Raw genomic sequence first — 8,923 nt, 5'->3', positions numbered from 1 at the left:
TCTTTTCCGTTTCTATTTTTTGTTTCTTCCAACGATATTTTAAAAATATATAAACAACTTAATTGAATACAACTAATAGCATTATGTGCAGTTGCATTAGCAAATTTTTAAATTATTCAAATTGTATTAACGGATTATTACCGTTATCCTTTTTTTAAATTCACTAGAACATAACAATGACGCTATGCGCGCGTCACTAAGCTTTCCATATTACATATTTTTATATTATTCGTTGATGATAGCGACGAAGACCAGTTTAGCGATGGAAGCCATCTATTGTCTATTTGTTGAAATACATCGGCTGTAATTATCATTATTGTTATTCTTCACGCAACACTTAGCGTTCTTTCAAAATTATTTATCCGGTTATTGCGATAAATATTATCACATGCCTCAGTGATCGAATGGATAAAACACTCGCGTGTTAAGCGAGCGATCCAGGTTCGATTCCTGGCTGGGGTAATATTTTTCGCAATAAAATAATTTTTAATAGTCGAGGATTAATTGACTTCAAATTTGATTATCGATTTAATAGGGAAGGGATAAATTTAGATTTAACTTTGATTAGGCTACGTTGCAAGATCGTTGAATTAACGACACGTAGTTCGCGATAAGCATTGTCTTGAAATTCAGAAAAATAAAAATTGTTCGACACGAAGACCCAGTCTACCGATGGAAGTCTCTATTGTCTATTTGTTTGAAACATATATCGGTTGTAATTATCATTATTGTTAGATTATTTGCGCTTCATCCATATATATTTTAAGTATTTTATTTGCTAATGTTTATTTCGAATTATTTCATTTTTATTTTCTATTGACTTTAAGTCATATAACATATATACATATATACATGTACTATTGACTTTAAGTCATATATACATATATACATGTACTATTTAATTTGTGTTTTGTTACATTCTATTTTATTACATATAATAAAAGTAAACAAAAATATAATACAGTCTTTATAATGCATCTCAATTAATTTTTTTTAAATACAAATTCTCTGTTTCCTCATCATTCAAGTACTTCTTTATAAACATAATTTTTTTACTTGATTAAGTAGATTATCATTTCTTAAATAAACTTTTAACGAATCCCAAGAACATATTCGTGATAATGCAACATACAATTGTCCATAACTCGAAAATATCTTTACGAAGATCCACTGCAATTTTTTCGAAAGTTTGTTTTTATGATTTATTAATAGTCATAGCAAATGCTAATTTTATTGGAAACTGTCTTCTTTTGAAAGTAAATGAGTATATTCTCATAATACAAAGTAATACGATTAAGAAAAACAATTTTTAGTTTTATTACCTGTCAAACAGTTTTTAGTTTTATTACCTGTCAAAATTTCACATCGTAATAAATTATTATTCAAATCTAAAATTAATAATCTGGTACCAATATATAAACCTTCACTGATATTAAGATTTCTAATAAGTGTAACAACAGTATATCTTCTCAAATGTAATTGGTCATGTGGTCGAAGACATGTTGGGTTTAAAGAGTTATTCTGTCATAATTATTTCATGTATTTCTTCGTCTTAGTCTTTTCAAGAGTATGCACACTTGTATAAATTTTCTTTGTTGTTTCATTCAACAAATTTACTACTTTTTCGTTTATTTCGTCAACATCGATATTTCTTACAAATAATATAACGTAATTAGCAATAACTTTATATCTTTTATAATATCCCCATATATTTCCTTTATCATATTTGAATTAATACTTGCAATACATCTTTTTGGAATTTGAATATTATTTGATTAATCATTTAAAGTACAGTTACCTAAATTTAAAATGCAAATTCTCTTTTTTCTGATAAAGCTCTTATATTTTCCGTTAATAAAAATATTTTAAATTGTTTGCATAAAGTATTAAATTTTATAGTTAAATTTATTAAATTTCACAACGTGTAGCTCTTTAATAGATAATAATTGTCTAAAATTTCCAGCAAGGAGCATGATTTTTCCACCAAAATATAAATCATGTTGCATTATATCGCGTAATGGTCTATCCATTATTTCTAATACATAACGTGGTGCCATAGGAGCTTCATCCATAATGAAAATATCTACGAATTTTAATTTATCAGCTTCTTTAGATTGAACTTTACTACTTGATATAGAATCGTTGAAAAGAGGCACAGATAATCCAAAAACTTTATATACAGTTCTTCCATTTGGAAGTAATGTCGCAGCAATGCCAGTAAATGCAATAGTACTTACTAGTTTTCCTCTACTTTTAAGTAAATAATACAGAGTTGTATAAGTAAAAGTTTTACTAGAACCACCTGGATCATCAATATAAGAACAAGTATCATTGTTAGTTACTACTGCTATTAAGATAGTATTAATAATTTCTTTTTGTTTTATTGTTCATATTGTCGCATACCTATTGACATATTTTGTTGAATTTGTTCTTCATTATCTGTTTCTCGTTCCTCTGTTATTTGTTCCATTCAGGAAAATTAGCAATATTTGATTCTTCTGTTTGAATCAAATTGACAATAAAATTATAAATTTTCTTCATTCCTATTGTAGATTCATATCGTCTTATATAATCTTCCGACATATTTCTTTTAAATTCATCCCATAATTTTTTCGAATAAACTGGTTGGCAATGAATTAAAATTCCTACAAACAAATTATAAAGTCATCTTGGCATCATCCAAACTTTTGCTTCATTCATTACATAATACCATTCTTCATCATCTCCTAAGTCCTAATGCTAAACATGCGGCAAGCAAAGATAACTTCAAGATATCTTTCAAGAATTCTTTATAAAATATCTTAAAGATGTTTCTTAAAGAATTCTTAAAGATATCTTAAATAAAGTTGTCTTATGCGTCGATTTTAGACATTTTGCTTATTGGGAACAAACGTCGATGGAAGTATAATCATTTTTCCAATGTGAACACTATTATTTGTCACTATTATTTGCAGCATTTGCCAAATAATCCATTAATTCTTGATAAGTTTCAGCTCGTAATTGTTTTTGATTTTGTTTACAATAATTAATTTGATTTTTTTCAATTTTAATAATTATAATTATCTACTATTTCAGCCATTGCTGAAATAATCGCCTTTCCATAATAAAAATATTAAAAATTATCACGTATAGCTATTTGATATTTTATATATGCTCTACTTATTTGTTTATTATTATCTATATGTTGTAAATTATTATGCCAACCTTGATGAATTTATATATGGGTAATACAATGGATAAATCTATGGTTCTACATTTGGATCCATTGTATTGACCTGTTGTAATGTTTTATTATTTTTATTATAAATTGTCACATAAGTTTCCGGAATTTCACCATCCGTCGTAGAAAAAACAGCTACTACTTCATTCATTTTTTGTATGTTATATCGATCAATGCCCTTTTTCGTTAAAAAATTTAACTGTAATTCATGTATATTGTGATTTTCAGTTAATTGCTGTTACATTTAAATTTCTTTATTTATTTATATGATATATTGATATGATTATTTAAAGAACTTTTTTGTTATATTCTATTTTGTTCTGTAATATACATGTACATTAAAAAAATATATTACATCATAAAGTTTAATTAAATTTATTATTATTTAATTTTATATTGTGTATAGGATAAAAAAACTTTAAATAAATATAATTGAATTTTATATATTATTATGATAAATAACACAAATATGTAACGTTAAGTTTATATATAACATAAAACATTAAATTTATATAACATTACATTATTCATATAAAACATTAAATTATTTATATAATTAATTAATTACTTATTTATATATAATTATTATTTATATATAACATTAAATTTATATATAATATATACATTTATTCTTAATGTAATACCTGCTAATGTAATACATATATTACATATATGTTATATAATATTTTTATTTAAAAAAATATATATGTACATAATTTTATATGTATTTATTATATAACGTTTGTGTATATTTTTTATGCACAAATGTTACAAATATACTTACAAAACAAATATATTTCATAATTTGTACAGTATAATATAATTTATTAAATAGCAGTTTATGATTTTTATGTTTTAACTGAATGAGAATAATAGGAGAATAATTTTTCATTTTATGTATTTATTTATTTTTATATTACGTTTACAGAATAAAATAATTTAATTTTATAATAAAACATATATTTCTATGTTTACATATAAATATATATATATAAATATAATCATATAAACATATAATTCAATTTTATAACACGTAATACAATAAATATTTCAATATAACTGTATCATATATATATATATATATATATATATATATATATATATATATAGGATGATTCAAAATAATCGTTTGTCCTTAAAATATTACATTCCTGAGACAATTCTAAGACGATTTTTTTCTCCAAATTTTTATCAGAAGCTTAATTTTTGAATAATAAGGGAAAACAGTTCGCGAATTACGGGCCGCGTACAGAAGATAGGCAGGGGCGGTGCAATTCAGCAGGCGTTCGACGCGGATGATTGCATATGCGTGTGCGTGCATCCGCGCGCGAGTATGTGTGAGTATATGTACAAGCATGCATATATTGCATGTATCAATACTCGCGTATAGCTATCAGCTGATTGCATCGAGTGCCTCACGTAATCGCCCGCGTCGGATAGTGAGTGCATCGCTTCTGCCTATCTTCTGTATGCGGTAATTCGCGAACTGTTTTTTCTTATAATTCAAAAACTAAGCTTCTGATAAAAATTTGGTAGAGGAAAAATTATCTTAGAATCGACTCAGGAATATGACATTTTAAGGACGAACAGTTGTTTTGAATCACTCTGTGTATGTGTGTATATATATATATATATATATATATATATATATATATATATATATATATATATATGTATATATAAACCTTTCTTAGTTTATTATTTATATAGAAATCCTTTTCTTTTGCACTTGTAAATAAAAACATTATACACTATACATAAACATTTTAACATTACACATTGCATTTACTTTTTTTTCAAAAAAATAGATTTTTTAGGATGTTCTGTTTAGGATTATTCTTTTCTAAAAATAATAAATTAGTTTAATACACACAAATAGTTTAATTGACACAAATTATATTAATTTATTTTATATGATATTTTTCTAATTGTAAAAATTTCTAAACTTTTTTTATTTAATAATTTATAATATCTTCTAAATTGAAAATAAAGTATTTACTAAAGTATAATACTTAAATGGTCCAATTTACTTTTTTTGCTAAATCTTTTTCTAGTTTCCTTTTTATATATACCTTTTAGCAGAACATTTAATGACATATCCATTTAACTTACATCCAAGTAAATACATTGGATTGATAAAATAATAAAAATTTGAAATTACATATATAATATGTTAGAAAAACAAGAGTTAATATAAGTTAAGAATACAAATAAGACAAAGAAAATAAGTACAAACTTAAAAGAATTATTTTTTGATTATTTAAAATATGCAAGGGTACAATACTGATAACAAATACTGATTCAATAATATATAAATATTATTTAATCTGATTGAATATTAATATGCAAATACAAAAATTAAAACGTTGAATAAAATTGCATCAACAAAAATATATTTGTATCTGTATATACATCTATATGTTTTAAATATTAAATTGAGAGAATATTAAATATCAGAAAAAGAGAAATAAATTTTAAATATTTCAAAATTAATAAATATCAATATGTATTACCTGTTGTCTGCATAATTCTTATTATTTCTATTTTTATCTCCTTTAATAATATTTCTAGTAATTCTGTATAACTTTTATAGAAAAAATTTATTATATGTACTTTTAATTTATAATTGCCATCTGTTGACCCATAACTGAATACTTCGTTTAATTTATTAAATTTAATTTATCAAAAATTCCAGCGTAATTTGTTTTTACATATATTTCCAGACTATAAAGTATATATATAATGTTAAAATAAATATTAAGCATGCAAAGCATACAAAAACAAATCAATTTTACTAAATAAAATAAACAATAACAAATAAAAAATATGTAAAATATGTAAAAATATGTATATAATGTGACAAGATATCTTTATAAAGATAAAATTTTATTAAATATATCATATGTGTGTGTGTGTGTGTGTGTGTGTGTGTGTGTGTGTGTGTGTGTGTGTGTGTGTGTGTGTGTATGTTCGATATAAAATTCGTGAAAAATTATTAAAAATTCCTTGCGTATGTAAAATTTAGTTTGAAAATAAATACTAACCTAAATACGAAACTAAATTTAATATAAAATTGATTAGGAGAAAAAAAAAGATACAGTGAAAAAAAAAGATGAAGGAAAGAGAGAAAGAGAGATAGAGAGAGATAAAGAGAGAGGAGCGGAAAAAAATTATTTAATGTAAATATTGTTATATGTGTATATGTATACATTATTACATTAAAGATGTGTTGAAAAAGATGTGTCGAACTTAACATAAATCACATGTCCCAAACGGTCAAAATTTTGTGTTAATTTAGCACAAAATTTGGATGTGTTAAATGGTAACACCGACATAGTATTAATATTTCATTAAAAAAGAAATGTATCCTTGATCTTAATTTGAAGTTAATTGTGTTACATAATTTTTATGATAAAATTAACACATAAGTAGTGTCCTTTTTACAGTTTAAATATAATTGCTAAAACTTTTAATTAATATAATATGTAAAAGTTACACTATTTATTTGTTTAAAGTTTTATTTGTTCACTATTTTTACTATTTCACTATTTTAAAATTATTTTTTACTATTTCACTATTTTAAAATTATGATAGGAAAAAATTTTGAAATAGCGCTTATATAAAAAAATCTATGAAAAGACAATCTTCATTCTGCAATGTAAATTTTTTATTGATTTATATTAAATATGTTTATCATGACACAATCTCGGAAATTTTTGTAAATATACATTACAAATACAGACAAGACAGCCAATGATATTATTTCGAATTAATAATAAACATATTTAAATTACCTGATAAAAAAAAATATTAGATAAAAGTAAAATATAATAAAATATATTATTTTATAAGAATCCTTTGAAGAATCTTTTTAAAGAATCTTTTTTTAAGACTGTAAGCAAAGACACATTGATTGATTGATTGATTAGACTTTATTTAGCTTTGTCAGCTATTTTGCAAATACATGATACACACTTAAATTATACTTAATATATGCTCTTTTAACATTCGCTTAAACATTTCTAGTTTATCACATCTTTTCATTGTGGCTGGCAACGCGTTGTACATTTTTACTCCTTCGTAGAACATACTTTTTTGTGCACTCCTTGTTCTACGAAATCTTATTATAATATCTCCGGTTTGTCGCGTTTGTCTATCATTTTTGCTCCCCACTAGCTCTAATTGATCTTTTAATTGTTCCGGTAGCATGTTATTCACAACCTTAAAGATAAACGTACACACATTATAATATAGCCTCTGTCTTATGGACATAAACTGCAGCGTTTGCAGCATATGTTCCACCTTGGTATATTTATTACACTGCAGTATGACTCTCATAGCTCGGTTTTGCGCTTTTTGCAATTTGCTTAACTGCGTTTCACCCATGTCAATCAACAACGTCGCACAATACTCAAAATGAGGAGCTATAATTGTCTTGTATACCGTGCATCTGGTGTAAGCCGATACAGAACTACCTATTCTATTGAGAAAACTCGTTTTTTTCCCTATTTTCTTTAGCATATAATCACAGTGGTCGTTGAATCGAAGTCTATCGTCAATAATTATACCTAGATACTTCATCGTTTCCACACGCTCTATCTCAGTTCCATCCAAGCATTTCAACGTAATATTACCTCTTAGCTCTTTTCTTATACTTCTAACTATCATGTATTTCGTTTTCCCTGCATTCATTTTTAATTTATTTATATTCATCCACTTTTCTACTATAACGAACACCGTATTCATTTTTCTTTCTAATTCTGCGCTACTTTCTCCCTCCACATATATTAAAGTATCATCCGCAAACATTTTTATCTTACATTCTTCTGGACAGACTTTGATTATATCGTTTATATAAAGTATAAATAACAAAGGTCCCAATACAGATCCCTGTGGAACTCCATATTCCGTTGCCATTAATTTTGACCATTTATTATTAAATCGCACCTGCTGTGTTCTATTCTTTAGATATGAGTTTAACCATTCAAGGACTTTTCCTCTGATTCCATATTGATATAATTTCCCTAATAATCTTTCCCTATCTATCGTTTCAAACGCTCGCTTCAGATCCATGAAAATTACCCCTACCATTCTCCTTTCACTGACTATCAGTTTCCATTCGTCAACAATAGTCTGAATCGCTGTTTCACATGAATAGTGTTTCCTAAAGCCCGATTGATGTTCAGTTATAATACTATTATTTTCCAAATACCTTTCAATTTGCTCTTTTACTACCAATTCTAACACTTTCTCAAATATAGGTAACACATTAATAGGCCTAAAATCACTCGCCTTCTTGGCTTTATCTACTTTTGGAATCGGTATTATTGTGGACGTTTTCCAACTTTCTGGACAGCAACCATCTCTCAGGGAGTTATTTATTATATCAACAAATTCCTCTTTTATTACGCAAAACGTTGCTTTTAATATATTACTAGTTATTCCCTCTTCCGTGCCTTTCTTATTTGGCAGTCCTTTAATAATTTTCTCTAAATGCTCTACCGTGATTCCCTCAAAATTTTCCATAGTTACCATATTTTCTATAGCATAGATAATTCTTTTACCTGCGCCTGTAGACTGATCCTCTATTATAGATTTTATTATACTATTAATACTCTGTATATAATATAAGTTAAATTTATCCGCTATATTGCACCCTATTGTACTATAATCTATGTTATCTAATATTTCAAAATCTATATC

At 25.5% G+C, this 8,923-nt stretch overlaps 2 pseudogenes; both read right to left on the bottom strand.

Annotated features, from left to right (window-relative positions):
• Nucleotides 1-1,035: 1,035 nt before the first annotated feature.
• Nucleotides 1,036-1,724, bottom strand: LOC148935477 (ATP-dependent DNA helicase PIF1-like; annotated as a pseudogene).
• A 162-nt stretch (nucleotides 1,725-1,886) lies between these two features.
• Nucleotides 1,887-3,371, bottom strand: LOC148935476 (uncharacterized; annotated as a pseudogene).
• Nucleotides 3,372-8,923: the final 5,552 nt, after the last annotated feature.

Source organism: Pogonomyrmex barbatus, unplaced genomic scaffold (genome assembly GCF_055798465.1).
Source record: "Pogonomyrmex barbatus isolate J1 unplaced genomic scaffold, ASM5579846v1 scaffold48, whole genome shotgun sequence".
NCBI classification, from domain to species: Eukaryota; Metazoa; Arthropoda; class Insecta; order Hymenoptera; family Formicidae; genus Pogonomyrmex; species Pogonomyrmex barbatus.
The sequence above is the reverse complement of the archived record's forward strand: the minus strand, read 5'-3'. Positions and strand labels throughout refer to the sequence as shown.